The sequence below is a fragment of the Rhinolophus hipposideros genome (assembly GCF_964194185.1).
Source record: "Rhinolophus hipposideros genome assembly, chromosome: 5".
NCBI classification, from domain to species: domain Eukaryota; kingdom Metazoa; phylum Chordata; class Mammalia; order Chiroptera; family Rhinolophidae; genus Rhinolophus; species Rhinolophus hipposideros.
The window spans coordinates 19517810-19532111 of NC_138051.1; positions in this window are offsets into that span (position 1 = coordinate 19517810).

Genomic DNA, 14302 nt, shown 5'->3' on the forward strand with positions numbered 1-14302 from the left:
ATGATTGTGCACTTGAAATTCCTGAGCTCAGCAATGATGAGGAAAGGAAGCTCTTGGTGGTTTACATGAACTCAAGTAAAACCTGGGATTGATGGCGGCCATTTTTACTGTTGGTACTAGGTACTACACAGGTAAACTTTTGAAAACTCATATTTACCAGTGAAACTCTTCTATATTGACCAAATTTTAAGTATTGTTTCATTTGTATTTGTTGGAAGGCGCTTATCAGTGCCCTTTGGCTTCCATCATATGCAGCCTTCTAACAATGAGGCCCACTGGAGAAGAGGCTACATGGCAAAAGATACTTACTGTAGTTTGATTGGCTGCCTCTCTCTGCCCTGATACCAAGGTCGGTTCAGGACCAGCTACGCAATCTGTGGGTCTTATTGCAAAAGGAAAGGCAAGGTCCATTGTTAAAAATTGTGGTGGGAATTTCAGGGCAGCAACAGCAGAGCAGTAAATCAAGCATGGACCCTTCTAAGCTAGGGGTCCTATGTGATTCACAGGTCACAGGCTTGTGAAGCCAGCCCTGGCTGTGACCTTCCTAAATAAGAATATCTTCATAGATTAAGAGGGAAAGGGCCCTAATCATCCCCAGCATGATTTACAGCATGTGCCAAATGCTCACTGGGAAGAGCTGATGTTTCACTGAGGGCCCAGGGACCCATTCCTCCCACGCTTGGTGAACAGGAGACAGAGAAGCCTGGAATGAATGCCTGGGTTGCCTGCAAGTTTCCTTCTAATCCTGAGCCTATTTCTTCAAAACCCTATCCTGAAGGGACTCTAAGTCTAAGGTGCCACACTTTTCTTTATTGCTCTTTGCAAACTGAGGATCGCAGCTTTACCACGTGTGAACAATCTTGACCCGAGGCTGGTGATTTGTCATCTCTGAGCCTCAGTTTCCTTGCTTATAAAACAGACATAATACATGACTCATAAAGTGGTTGTGACGATTAAGTTAAACAACAGATGTAAAGTGCTCAGTAGAGTTCTGGGTACATGGTCAACTCTCAATAAATGGGATTATTATCACTATTATTATGGTAACCTCTTGCTTTTGGAAAGGTGTGTGTGTGACAGAAGAGCCTTCGTTGTGTGCTACCCACTCAGGCGCCCGGTAAGAGCTTGGTTGAAGGCTTATGCTACCCCACTAGGCCATCTCTGACTCCTTTTTTCCCAACTTCCTTCAGCTTAACTCTTTTCAAATGTAGGATCTTTTGAATATGATGAAAGTCCACACACTAACAAAGCCACTGCTGCCAGCAAGGTCGCCCAAGGAGAGACAGTCTCGTCCTCTGGGCATGCAGAACAACGTGCATTTATTCAAACACTCTGGAGGCTGACAGGACTGCACTGAGCTGCAGTGCGTGTTCCTTCTCACAGCCTCTTACCAAGGCTGGCAGAGGGAGTCTGTTAAGTTCTTGACTTCGCTTGGAGGAGTCATGAAGATTCATGTGTCGGCATTGTTGGTGACCTCAGACCCTTTCACAGAGCCTGTTCTGACCAGAGCAGTTGGGAGGCACTAACTTGCTCTAAGAGAGAAGGAGACCCTGTCAATCATCACTCCCTCCTCTTGCCTCACAGAACGGTGGTCTGAGTCAGGTCAGTGCAGCATTTTAAGGCAGTGGGCCGACTCTGCGTGAAACCTTTCTGGTATCCACACTTGCTCCCTCAGGATTGAGGGAATCTCTTAAACCCGGTTGATCTCCCCACCTCCATCCCTGGAACTTCCACTGCCTGGGAGAGCCCAGCCCGGCCCCTACCATCTTGGACTTTGTGGGATCTGACTTCTCTGCCCCAAATCCTCCAGGATGTGGTCCTTCTCTCCAGGAAAGAGGGCTTTATTTCAGCAAATTCACTTTATTGCAACAACTATTCTGTACCTTTGCTTTAGTATTGGAGCAGATGGCTGAGTATAGACTTCCTCGGAGGATCTTTGGCCCTAGCAGATTTGTCAGAACAGAAAGGAAACTAATGTCTGTCGAGCACCTCTGGGTCCCTGGCACTGGACTAGGATTGCTGTTATTTATTCTGGGAAGGTGAAAATTATTATCTAATTAATTTTTTTTTGTTTTTTTTTGTCAATGAAGAAACTGAAGTTGTTTCAGTATGTTGCCTAAATACACATAGCTGGTAAGTGGCAGAACCAGCACGTAAATCCAATTCTGACTCACGTTTCTCTCAGCTCTTGTTTGTTGCCTGACCAGAGAAGCATCCTCAAGTGGGAATACTCATCCTAACACGTGGGGCATCAGCTGAGAGGTGGGCACACGTTCTGTGCACACAGGCAGAGAGCAGGGAGCAGGGAAGGGCGACCTGGTAGGGTGTCTGCTCTAGTAACACGGACTTCTGGAGGGCACAGAAGTCCCCAGGGTGCTGTTCACTGGCACTTGGCTTTCGGTAGAACACAGAGTGAACATGGGGCTCAGAGAACCTTGGGAACTGCCTAAACTTGTAGTTTCCCCATGATCAGCTACGAGAAGAGGAGCAACGACAAATAAATGTCAGGATAATAATACCCAGAGACTTGGTATTAGGTGGGTGCAAAAGTAATTGTGGTTTAAAAGGTTAAAAATAATTGCCAAAACCACGATTACATTTGCACCAACCTAATAGAAAGAGTTCCATAGAATCCTGTAGCACATGAACTCAGGGGAGGTATAAAAAGCAGCTCCTTAAAAACCTGGATGGAGAGCCGAGCCAGATACCCCACTGGCATATCTGGAAACATTGTTTAGGAGGCATCCTAGTAAGTGGGGTGGGACTGCTTGGTGGAGAGTGTTTGGGCAGTTTGGCACAGCAGCATGTAAATAGCGTAGAAAACCTGGCCATGCCAACATGAGCCAAGGTTCCCCCTGCTTTAGAAGAAGCCCCCTACCAAGATCCATTCCAGACCCCTTCCACTGATGGGAGTGATACCTCAGGGCTTCTGATATCTCATGTGGTGGGTGGTTTGTACTAGGCAGCTAACACCTGGAGAATCGAAGGCCTCCGCTAACAGCCCTGACTAAGCTTGCCCAGATGATAACCAACACTAACTTGATAGCCATTTTGAATGTAGATTTTCCAGCCCCAGTTTATGCCACATTTCAGAGATGAGTTGCCCCACCAAGACCTGTCCATCAATGAGTTCATCAATAAGACAAATGATTGTTATTGATTTAAGCTACTAAGTGTTAGGGGTAGGTTCTTACCTACCAATGGATACAGGAATATATACATTATGACCCCAGGAGAGGGACACAGATAACCCATGATAACTTGGCAGGGCCATGGTAACCTGGCAGGGTAAATACTCTGGCTTTTCTCTCCTCCTGCCTACTTATTGACTGTCAGTGACCTTTATTGGATAAACCCAAGGAAAGCCAGAGGACAAGAAACTTGATGCCCTCCTTGTAGGTCAGCTCCCTGGGAAAAGTGTGAAGGAGAGATCCCGAGGGACAAATGGGAGACATTCAGCACAGGCACTAGGCGATTTGAAGTTGGTGTCATGATAAAACTCAACTGTCCCCCACAGCAGAACACAAAACCCTTAAACAATAGAGGCCAGTGTCAGTTTTGAAAGGTAGCTCGGTATGATAAAAAAACCAGAAAGGAGAAAGATTTGCCTAAGACATTTCTTAATCCGACAGGTAGGCTGTAAAATGTAATAGCCTATGAACGCTGGCCCCTCATGAGAAATGCTGTAGCTAAGCTACCCATTCCCCAATTTCCTGAGTGGCTGTCTGAGGGTAGCCCTGATATCCAGTGGAGGAACTGGTTCTGCCTTTATGTCCCATAAAATAATTATTTGTGCTTCCAGGGAAATTGGGGTAATTTGGCTAGGGGAGAGGGGACACCCTCCAGGGGCAGGAAGCCCCAGATAGACATACCCTGGGTGACCTGGGCAGAATCAAGACTGATGTTACTTTGCTAGTCAGAGAACGGTGGCGGTAAACCCACCAGCATCTGGAAGAGATCACTGGCGCAGTGTGTGTAGAGGGAAGGGCCCCTTCACATACGCTTCTTGAGGGGCAGGAGGGCCACTCTCTGGGCTTTGGGACCAGCTGCAAGGCCAGAGTGGTGCTCACCAATACCCAGCAGAAATTTTTCAAAACCTAGTGAGTGGAAGCTTTGGAAACTGCCCTGGCTTAAAGGGAGGTGGGAGAACATGATGATTAGATCTGGGGTTCAGGCAGGATGTTAGCTACCTGGATTCAAATTCTGGCTCTGCCTCTTTCTAGTTGTATAACCTTAATTCCTCTATGACTCAGTTTTCTCATCAGTGAAATGGGGATGCTGGTGCATTCGATGTGCAGGTTTTGTGAAGGATAAATGAGCTTATACCACACACTGAGGGAAAGAACAGGATGAAGTGGTTTAAGAGGACAGGCTCCGGAGCCAGACGGCCAGGGTAGAGTCCTAATTCTGCCATTGACGATATGGGACATGATGTGGGACAAGTTATTTAATTTCTCTGTCTTGGTGTCCTCTATTATGGGGTAATGGCAGCACCTCCTTTATTTGGTTGTCACGAAGACTAATGAGTTAATCTATGTAAAGGGTTTGGAGTGGGTGGAGACCGCACTTTGCAAGCACTCCCTTGGCTGTGATGAGCCTGATGCTATGTCCCAGCGTGGGTGTTTGGCTGAAAGTAACCTTGCAATTGTATTTGCATTCTGCTGGGAGCATAGACTAGAGGGAGAGAAACCTACGTGCTCAGTTCAGATTCCACAGGAGATCCCTGGACTGCCCTGCCTCCAGGTTGGTTGGCTCTGTGGGTAGTTGAGCTGTCTGTTCTCACGGGTGTGGTCACACTGGCCTCTTTTTTTTTTTTTTTGCTTTGCTCCAGTCATATCTTAGCCTCTGGGCTGCCCACCAAAGATATTGCTCACCCCAGTGGCACTCTCAGATCCAGCTGGGCTGAATGGGGCTGCCACTGAGAATGTGGAGTGACTGATGGCTCACCAGGAGCTGGGCTTCCCTTCTGCCCTCGGGCCTGGTTATGAAATAAAGTAAATGAAAAATGGTAGCAATAAAGGAAGACTGTTCCTGGTTAGACAATGCCTCTTTGTTTCCAGGTAAATGATAAGGCTTAGGCCTGAGACCGTGGAGTCTGGAATCTGAGCAACTGGGTTCTCTTTTCAGCTTCGGGAACCCACTTATGATATTGCTAAGCTCTCTGTGCCTTACAAAAGGCCTCTTCATGATTGTCTCGCTTGCTCTGATAGACAGCTTGTAGGGGAGGCGGTGGCTGAGACCCACAGCAGCTACCAGTAAATATCCCACAGCATCAACTGGCAGGAGAGAACACTCCAGTCTTGACCCGTGCTGAAAGGCTGATTTGAAGTCCCATTAATACTTAACATCCTTGGGCCTCTTTTTGCAAACTGAAGGCGATGTTAACTGATTTGGGGAGTATCCTGAGACTAACGAAATCCTTGGAGGAAGAGCTAAGGAGAATCAGATGGTGGCATTTATTGTGTTGACAGAGCAGTTATGCTCCTCAGATTCCCTGATTTTAGGGTCTGGGGGGGCCATCCTCAGGTGGATAGTTCTCCATCTTACCTCTATTTCTTCCTCTCTCCCTTCCTTCCTGTCTCCACCCTTTTCCAGAGACCAGGAAGGTTCTCAGGAATGTCTGCCCCTTGGACTGGTAGAGGAGCAGAAATTCTGCGAAGAAAGCCATTCAGGGAGCGTGGCTTGCTCCGGGAGTGCAGTGGGTTTACCTTTCGGGGTGAGTCTGCTGAGAGCCCAGGGAAGGGCTGCCCTCATCCTCCTCACCCAGGCTGACCTGGAAAAACTGCAGCCCACAAATCATGGCCTGTTTCTTAGCTCTGTGCTTTCAATCAGGTACCATTCCTCCTGAGAGGACAAAACTGCTCTTCCAGTCTCAATCTCACGCATCGTGTGATGAAAGAGGTGGTTCAGAGGACAGCAAATAAACTTACAATTTTGAACATCCAAGCAAAGAGCCTTGACTTCAAAATGTAGCCATTTCTGTTAAATTGCAATTTTTTGCAGGTAAAATTTTCAGTTAGCCACCAGAGGGTGCCCACGGCGCTCTCTGAAAATGACCAAAACCTGAAGAATTAGAGAACAAAAATTTCCAGCGCATGGAAGACTAATACAAAATATAGCTCATCCAGCCCTGACTCAAACAAATACACAGGCCAGCTAAGGAGCTCTGAATTTGCAGGGGAAGAGCCAGGGTGGCAGGGATAGAAATTGCCTGAATTTTAGCTAAACTCGTTGCTTCTTGATTTTAAAATGGCAATTGCCCTAGCACTTGGAGGATTGGCCCAAGGCACATTTTCATTCCTTGGCAAAACTCCCTTCCCCACCCTTTCCCAATTCTTGTGTACAAAGAAAATGCAAATACATGTAAATATTAGCCTAAGCCACAGGCGTCTTGGAAGGTAAGGCTGCTGCCACTCCTGCTGCTGCTTTAAAAATAAAATCCTATAATGCAAGTGAAAGGACAGAGATTTTCTGAGCCACTGCTCCTGCCTGGGGTGGGTGGAGGCCTCAGAAAGAAGCAGTGGAGAAGCCATGGTTCTCTGAAGGGACCGCCTTGTCTGGTGTGTGCCTGGAATAAAAGGAACAGAGCCACACTACTACCCTCTCCCTAACAGGGCCTGTGTCTGGCATCTCTGTGTCTCCGGGGCCTGGCACGGTGACTGACACACAATAGGTGCCTGTAAATGTTGAATGAGTGAACAAATGAATGGAAAGTGAGCTGGAGTGGGTGGGACACTGCCGGGGCTGGCTGAGAGCTTTCCCCAGGGAGCTTTCACCAGGCCTTTCATTGGGAAAGGGCTGGGTGAGGGTGGAAGGGTACTTTTCCAGGGAGGAGAGGTCCATGTTCCATCTGGGTTGCCTCTGCCTCGGGCCAAGACTCCAGAACAAAATGTTTTGACTTTGTTCTGATGCTGGTCAAACTGCTCAGTGGCCCCATTCATTCGTGTGGTCTACTCGTTCACAGTTATTGAGTACCTGATGGGGACCCTGGGAGTTATCCCTTATCCACACGCAGGGGACTCCAGTCTCTGTTAGCCATTCCTTGGTAAACTGGAGATATAAATGCTGGAGGAAGTGAGCACATAACTAATCTGGCAGGGGCTTTGGTCTCTGGAAATCCAACCAGTGAGGGACTAGGCTTTGGCACTGGTTGCTGGGCAATTGGGCCATTCATCTCTGGGCAAGTGCAGGCAATAAGTGACTATATGCATGTGTGTGTGTGTGTGTGTGTGTGTGTGTGTACAAATATGAGTTGCAATAATGCCTTGCCCTTGCACGTGGGTCTACCATTTATATAGCCCTTTGACAGTACCCAGGGCCTTTCATACAAGAAAGGGAAGAGGTGATTAACCTTTAAATTTAGAAACAGCTGCAGTTTGGGGACAGAAACTATTTGACTTAGGTTTCTGCACTGCCAGTTCATTACAGAAGGAATTATGATGTTCACGCCTTGCAGGGTGCAAAGTAGTCTCTACATGCTCCCTTTCAATATCTCTCCTTTGGGGTAGCTTTAATGTAATTTGGGGGTCTTCAGATGAGCCAAGAGGACCGGCTGACTTGGAAGAAAGAGAACAGTTTTAAGAATTAGACTACCCCTCTCCTCTCCTACCCATAGGTAAGCCCGCCCATCTGATTAGCACGGTAATAATCATCTTTCCCCACCAAACCAAGATGTATGATTTCTAGGGCTATGACCGGTTTGGTTCATGAATCTAATACCGATGAGGCTCTGATGATTCCCGGGCCCTCCCTGAGCTGTGGCCGAGCAGGGCCCCACACTTTGTGAGCTCTGTGATGACAGAGGTTATGCCTCCTTCCAGCCCTTTTTTATTTCTGATCTGCAATGAGCCCTGGTACAGCTTTGTGGACTTGGGGAAGATTAGACCTGAGTGAGAGGCTGTTAGGAAAGGTCCTCAACAAACCAGCTGTAGCTAAAGCATAGGAAGGTTCTAGAAAGCTAAGCAGGCTCTTAAAAGAAACTTCCATCAGATTGTTTCTATCAAAATAATATCTTCTCCAGGGAAAAAAGGAATGTTTTTTTTTTTATTTAAAGGAAACTAGTAACGAGAGGCAAAAGGTGACCCAAACTACCTCTTTCTTTGCTGGAACTCTCTGTCAAGGAGGATCATAGTGCAGGCCAAAAGATTATGTGGTTTGGATACCAATGGACAGTACAGATCAGGGAACTGTTTACCTTAGAGACACTGATCCTGTAGCAGCGCAATGAGGTTATGTGGATTTGAGTGCCATTTTCATCAAATAGATAGAGATAGTCTTTTTGCTATTTCTAAGAATGAGCTAAGGAAAGGAAGTCAGCTTTAAAATGACCACTTTGTCAAGAAAGAATAGAGCAAGCCGTATAAACATTTACCTTTTTCTTGGTTAACTGAGTAGATACAATTCTATAAAGTTCAACTAATTACCTTTTATTAAGCAAACATTTTGAAATATCTGTATTGTCCCAGGCATTGAGACCTATATGCAGTGGAGGAGACTGATGAGCAGACAACAGAATCTGAATTTCTTGCCCTCGAGGGGTTCACAGTCTAGTGAGAGAGGCAGAAAAATGACCAGCTCACATCAGAGAGGCCAATCTTTGCCTGCACGCCTGCAGCCTCTGCAGGGAAAATCTGGCCCATCGTCTGTGGGCGAGGCAGGGCTCCACACCACGGGACTCCACCTCTCATGTGCTGTCAGAGATGGCATCCGATAACTGGCCAAGGGTCCAGTCCTTGGTTAACTAAGCTCAGCCAACCGAGTTTCTCACTTGAAAATCTGTAATTGGGATGCTGAAAGACAAAGTCAGTTAGATGTGGAGAGTGAGCTTCAGGTTTATGGAAACTTGGAGTTGAAGCCAGCTTGATGAGCCACGCGTACCCAGTATCTGAAACAGAAAAAGACAGCCAGGAGAGAGGATAAGAGAGGGGAATGAGCCACTCACCGACAGAATTTAGGTGACTCTTAGAGATAGAAGGCCACTTCTTTTCCCAGCCCTAGTTTCCAGCTCCAAAAGCCAGAGGCTTAATTCCTTACGTTTGTGTTCTGTGAGATAGCATTTCTTTAAAATAGATCTCTCTCTTCCTGAGCTAACCAGAGTGAGTTTCTTTTTCTTGAAATCAGAAGTTCTCCAATTTTGATTCGAAATGTCATAGGACAATGTATTAGTTTCCTAGGGCTGCCGTAATACATTATCACAAACTGAGTCACTTAAAATAGCAGAAACGTATTCTCTCACAGCTCTGGAAGCCAGAATTCTGAAATCAAGGTGTCAGCAGCATTTGTTCCTTCTGGAGGCTCTGCGGGAGAATCCGTTCTGTGTTTCTTTTCTACCTTCTTGTAGCTGTCAAAAATTATTGGTGTTTCTTGGCTTGTAGATGTGTTGCTCTGATCTCTGCCTTTGTTGTCACGTGGTCTCCCCATGTGTCTGTAATTCTCTGCATCTGTCTCTTGTAAGGATACTCATCACTGGACTTAGGGCCTACTCTAATCCAGGGTGATCTCATCTACAAATATTTACCTTAATTACATCTCCAAAGGTGCGTATTCTAAATAAGATCACATTCTGAAGTTCTGGTAGATGTATCTTTTGGGGGAACACCGTTCAACGCATTAGAAACAAGATATGGATGTGTTTATTGCTATGTTACTCAATTGGAGGACAATGCATGTGCTTAAACAAGCAACAAAGCAGGGGTCAGGGAAATGGGAGAGAGAGAGAGACTTTTTTGGGAAAGAATTTGATATTTTACAAAAATGAAGTCCTTGTGGAAAAAATTGTAATTTATGATTGTTTTTAATTTAAATTTCGTATTGAAATAGAAATAAATCATATTTTCAGTGCCTGGGGTCTTTAAATGTATTAATCAGTGTAATTAGTGAATTATAAATAGTTCAGTATAGCTGGAAAGTAGAATGTGGGAGAGTCTTTTTTTGCTGTTGTTGGTTTTATTCTATTTTGTGTCATACAATATAAAGGCCAGCGATAACCTTAGCAGGAGCAACCACCATATTGTTAATACCAGTGGGTTGGGGTTGAGGATCAAATGGAGGTTCGATCTTTTGCAAGAAGGTTGATTGGGAAGTGAGAGAAAGATTTTGGGGCCTCTGAGATGTAGTGTGTAACCTCAACATGTTAATTATAATCTGTTGTTTGTATTTCAATGCTCCAATTAGCTTTAACCCGTGTCAGAATTTCTTAGGGATGGTATCCACTGATGATGTCTCTTAAGTTGTGCAAACTGAAGTTGCTAACTGGGCCCAGGTGCCTTCATTCCCTGGGTAAAACAGTGCCCTACCACCACATTTACCCAATAGGTGATATGTAGGACACTGAGCGTGCCATGCCAATGCCCTCTCCATCCTCTGTATAAGCTCTTTCCCCTGCCTGGATGTCCTTCTTCCTTGATTACTTCTTTATCTTTCAAAGCTCAGCTGGAATATATCCCCATGAAGTTGCTCATTCTTTCGAACCCCTATAGCATCCTTAAATTATATATATACCACTTATCACTGTACTATGGAATTACTTAATTTTCTGCATCTCCCATTAAATCATTGAGAGCAGGATCCCTGTCTTTCCTTCTTCCAGTCCTCAGCTCTTCACCCAGTATTCGGCATATAATATAAGCTCAATAAGTGTTTATTGAATAAATGAGTTTGTAGTTAATACATTACTAAACACTATGTGTGTGTGAAGAGGGACACTGTTCGATGTCTAGCAAAGGAATCTAGCCAAGAGAGAGAAAGAGAGAAGGAAATGGGACAGACTCATTATCAGCATCCATTACCCACTTTTATTACTATTAGAACCCAGGTTTTGTACAGGTATCCATCCTCTTCCAAGCAGCCATGTGCCTTAGAGGAAACTTACCCTTCCCCAGCCCAGGGGTGGGTCTGATTGGTCTAAAGGTAATCACATTCTTGTTGTCAGTGATTGTTTCAGGAACGGGCATGCCACCCAATTCTGGCCAATGAGACATGGGAGACTGTTTTTAAAATTAAAAAAAAAAAATTACAGTTGACATTCAGTATTATATTAGTTTCAAGTGTTCAGAATAGTGGTTAGACATTTATATAACTTATGAAGTGATCCACCTGATAAGCCTAGTACCCACCCAATACCGTACATAGTTATTACAATCTTACTGACTATATTCCCTAAGCTGTACTTTACATCCCCAAGACTGTTTTGTAACTGCCAATTTGTATTTCTTAATCCCTCACCTTTTTCACCCAGACCTCCAAACCCTCTCCCATCTGTCAACCATCATTTTTTTCTCTGTATCTATGAGTTTCTGTTTTGTTTGTTCATTTATTTTTTTAGATTCCACATATAAGTGAAATCATATGGTATTTGTTTCTCTCTGTCTGACTTATTTCATTTAGCATAATATCCCTTTGGTCTATCCATGTTGTCACAAATGGTAAGATTCCTTTTTTTTTTATGGCTGAGTAATTTATTTGTATATATGGACCATCTTTTCTTTATCCATTTGTCTTCTGATTGGAGCATTTAATCCATTTACATTTAAAGTAATTATTGATAGGTATGTAGTTGTTGCCATTTTATTATTGTCTGATTGTTTTTGTATTTCTTTTCTGTTTCTTATTCTCTAGCTTTCTTCTCTTGTATGTTGATGGCATTCTGTGGTGTTGTGTTTGGATTCCTTTCTCTTTAATTCTTGTATCTCTCTTGTAGATTTTTGATTTGTGGTTACAATATGCTTTATATATTCCAAGCTATATTTATAGCAGTCTATTTTCAGTTAATGGTTGCTTACGTTTGAACACATTCTAAAATTACTACCATTTTTACTCAGCTCCTCCATGTTTATGTTTTTGTCATTATTCGTTACTTTTTGTGTGTGTGTGTGTGTGTGTATTTGTGTGTATTCCTTAATTTACTGCTGTAATTACACATGATCTTCCTACTTTTGCCTCTTAGCCTTTGTACTAGCTTTAGTGTTGGTTGATCCACTGCTTTTATTTTGTTTGCCTTTGTTAGTGAGAATATTTTTTCTTTGCGATATTTTCTTATTCATATTTTTTATTTTTTTTCTTCTTCTTCTTAAAGAAGTCCCTTTAACATTTCTTTTAATACTGGTTTGGTGGTGATGAATTCCTTCAGTTTTTTCTTGTCTGGGAAGTTCTTTATTTCTCCTTTGATTCTAAATGATTCTAAATGATCCTAAATGATAGCCCGACTGGTTAATCTTGGCTATAGATCGTTGCTTTTTATCACTTTGAATATTTTATGCCATTCCCTTTTAGCCTGCATAGTTACTGTTGAGAAATCAGCTGACAATCTCATAGGAGCTCCCTTGTATGTAACCAACTGTTTTTCTCTTGCTGCTTTTAAGATTCTCTCTTTGTCTTTAATCTTTGGCATTTTCATTAATATGTGAGTTGGTGTGGCTTCCTTGGGTTCATCTTACTTGGGATTCTCTGCACTTCCTGGGCTTGTATGTCTATTTCCTTCACCACGTTAGGGAAGATTCCAGTAATTAAATTTTAAAATAGATTTTCAATCTCTTTCTGTCTCTCTTCTTCTGGAACCCCTATGATGTGAAAGTTGTTATGTTTGATGTTGCCCCAGAGGTCCCTTAAACTATCCTCATTTTTTTTGGATTCTTTTTTCTTTTTTTCTGTTCCGATTGGGTGTTTTCTACTACCTTATCTTCCAAATTGCTGATTTGATCCTCTGCTTCATCTAATCCTTGTAGTGTATTCTTCATTTCAATTATTGTATTTTTCATTTCTGACTTTTTTTTTTATGGTTTCTGTCTCTTTTTTTATGTTTCCTATTTGTTTGTTGATGTTCTCAGTGAGGTCATCTATTCTTCCCATAAGTTCATTGAGCAACCTTATCACGAGTATTTTGCGTCTTGTATATTGTTCGCCTTCATTTTGTTTAGTTTCTTTTTCTGGAGTTTTGTCCTATTTTTTCATTTAGGACATGTTTCTTTGTCTCTTCATTTTGGCTGCCTCCCTGTGTTTGTTTCTATGTATTAGGTAGATCTGCTACATCTCTCAGTTTGGGCAGAGTGGTGTTTTGTAGTGTCTACTGGGTCCCAGTGACACAGTCTTCCTGTTCACCTGAACTGGGTACTCCAGCTGTGTCCCTTGTGTGGATTGTGTGTGCTCTCTTCTCTTGTAGTTGAATCTTCATTACTGTTGGCATGGCAGTGGGTGGGATTTACCCTCAGCCTGACTGTTTTTGAGGACTGGGTCTGATTTCAACAGACAAACGGTTGTGCAGGGGCTGACCTCATGGAAAGAGATTCACTTTAGTGGGGTTCTGGTGCTTGCCAAGTCCACCCTTTGGGTGTATTATTTGTGGCACTAATTGGGTGGTGCTCTGGTGTGGTCTAAAGCCCACCACTAGGTGTATTGGTTCTGGGGCCTTTTGGGAGGGGTTTGCATGCAGGCCAAGGTCAGCCACTGCCTGTGTTTACCCTCGGGCCACCTTGTGGGAGCAGTGTTGATGTAGCTTCTTCTTTGTATCCTTAGTTATAGGAGTTCTGTTCAGCTAGTATTCAAATGGCTCTCAAAGGGGATTGTTCTATAATAAAGTTGTAATTTTGATGTGGTCATGCGAGGAGGCAAGCACAGTGTTTACCTACTCTGCCATCTTGACTGGAAGTTTCAGGAGACTTCTGAGACATGTTTCTTTGCTCCAAAGAAAGAGAACAAAAAGAGATGCTGTCTCTTCTTTCTCAAGGTGTTGTCATGTCTGGAGAGACCCTTGGAAGTACCAAACCATCTTGCCATCAGCCTGAGAATAGAGCCAATGCCTGAGGATGGCAGACCAGAGAAATGGTAGAACCTGGATGTGTAATGACATGGTTGGGCGACTGGAACTGCCTTACCTGACTTCTACCACTTGAGGATTATAGTTATCACAATTAATGCATTTACTTATTGTGAAAGGCTGTTTGAATCCATGTCTCTGACTTGAGCCAAAAGGATTCTAAATGAAACAACTTGCCATGTAGTAACTATTTATTAAATATAAGTGGGTTTTAAAGCTATGGCCTTTGAAAAAAGGAGCATGTTTCCTGTGACCCTGTTATACACTAAAATTTGGAAAATTGAGATATGGTGTTCCTATGGTCATCTTCTTACAAGTCCAAGGTTATTTAATTTACTTGACTATGGTAGAGGTGAAATTTCATTTCATGGAAGATCAAGAAAAATCTGGTCACGAACTATCCAAAGGGAAAGTAAACAAAGTTGTAAGACACAGTCAGGAAGCCTTGTTTCTATTGGATCACTGACCCAAAGGAAAAGTTGCTTTCGGGAA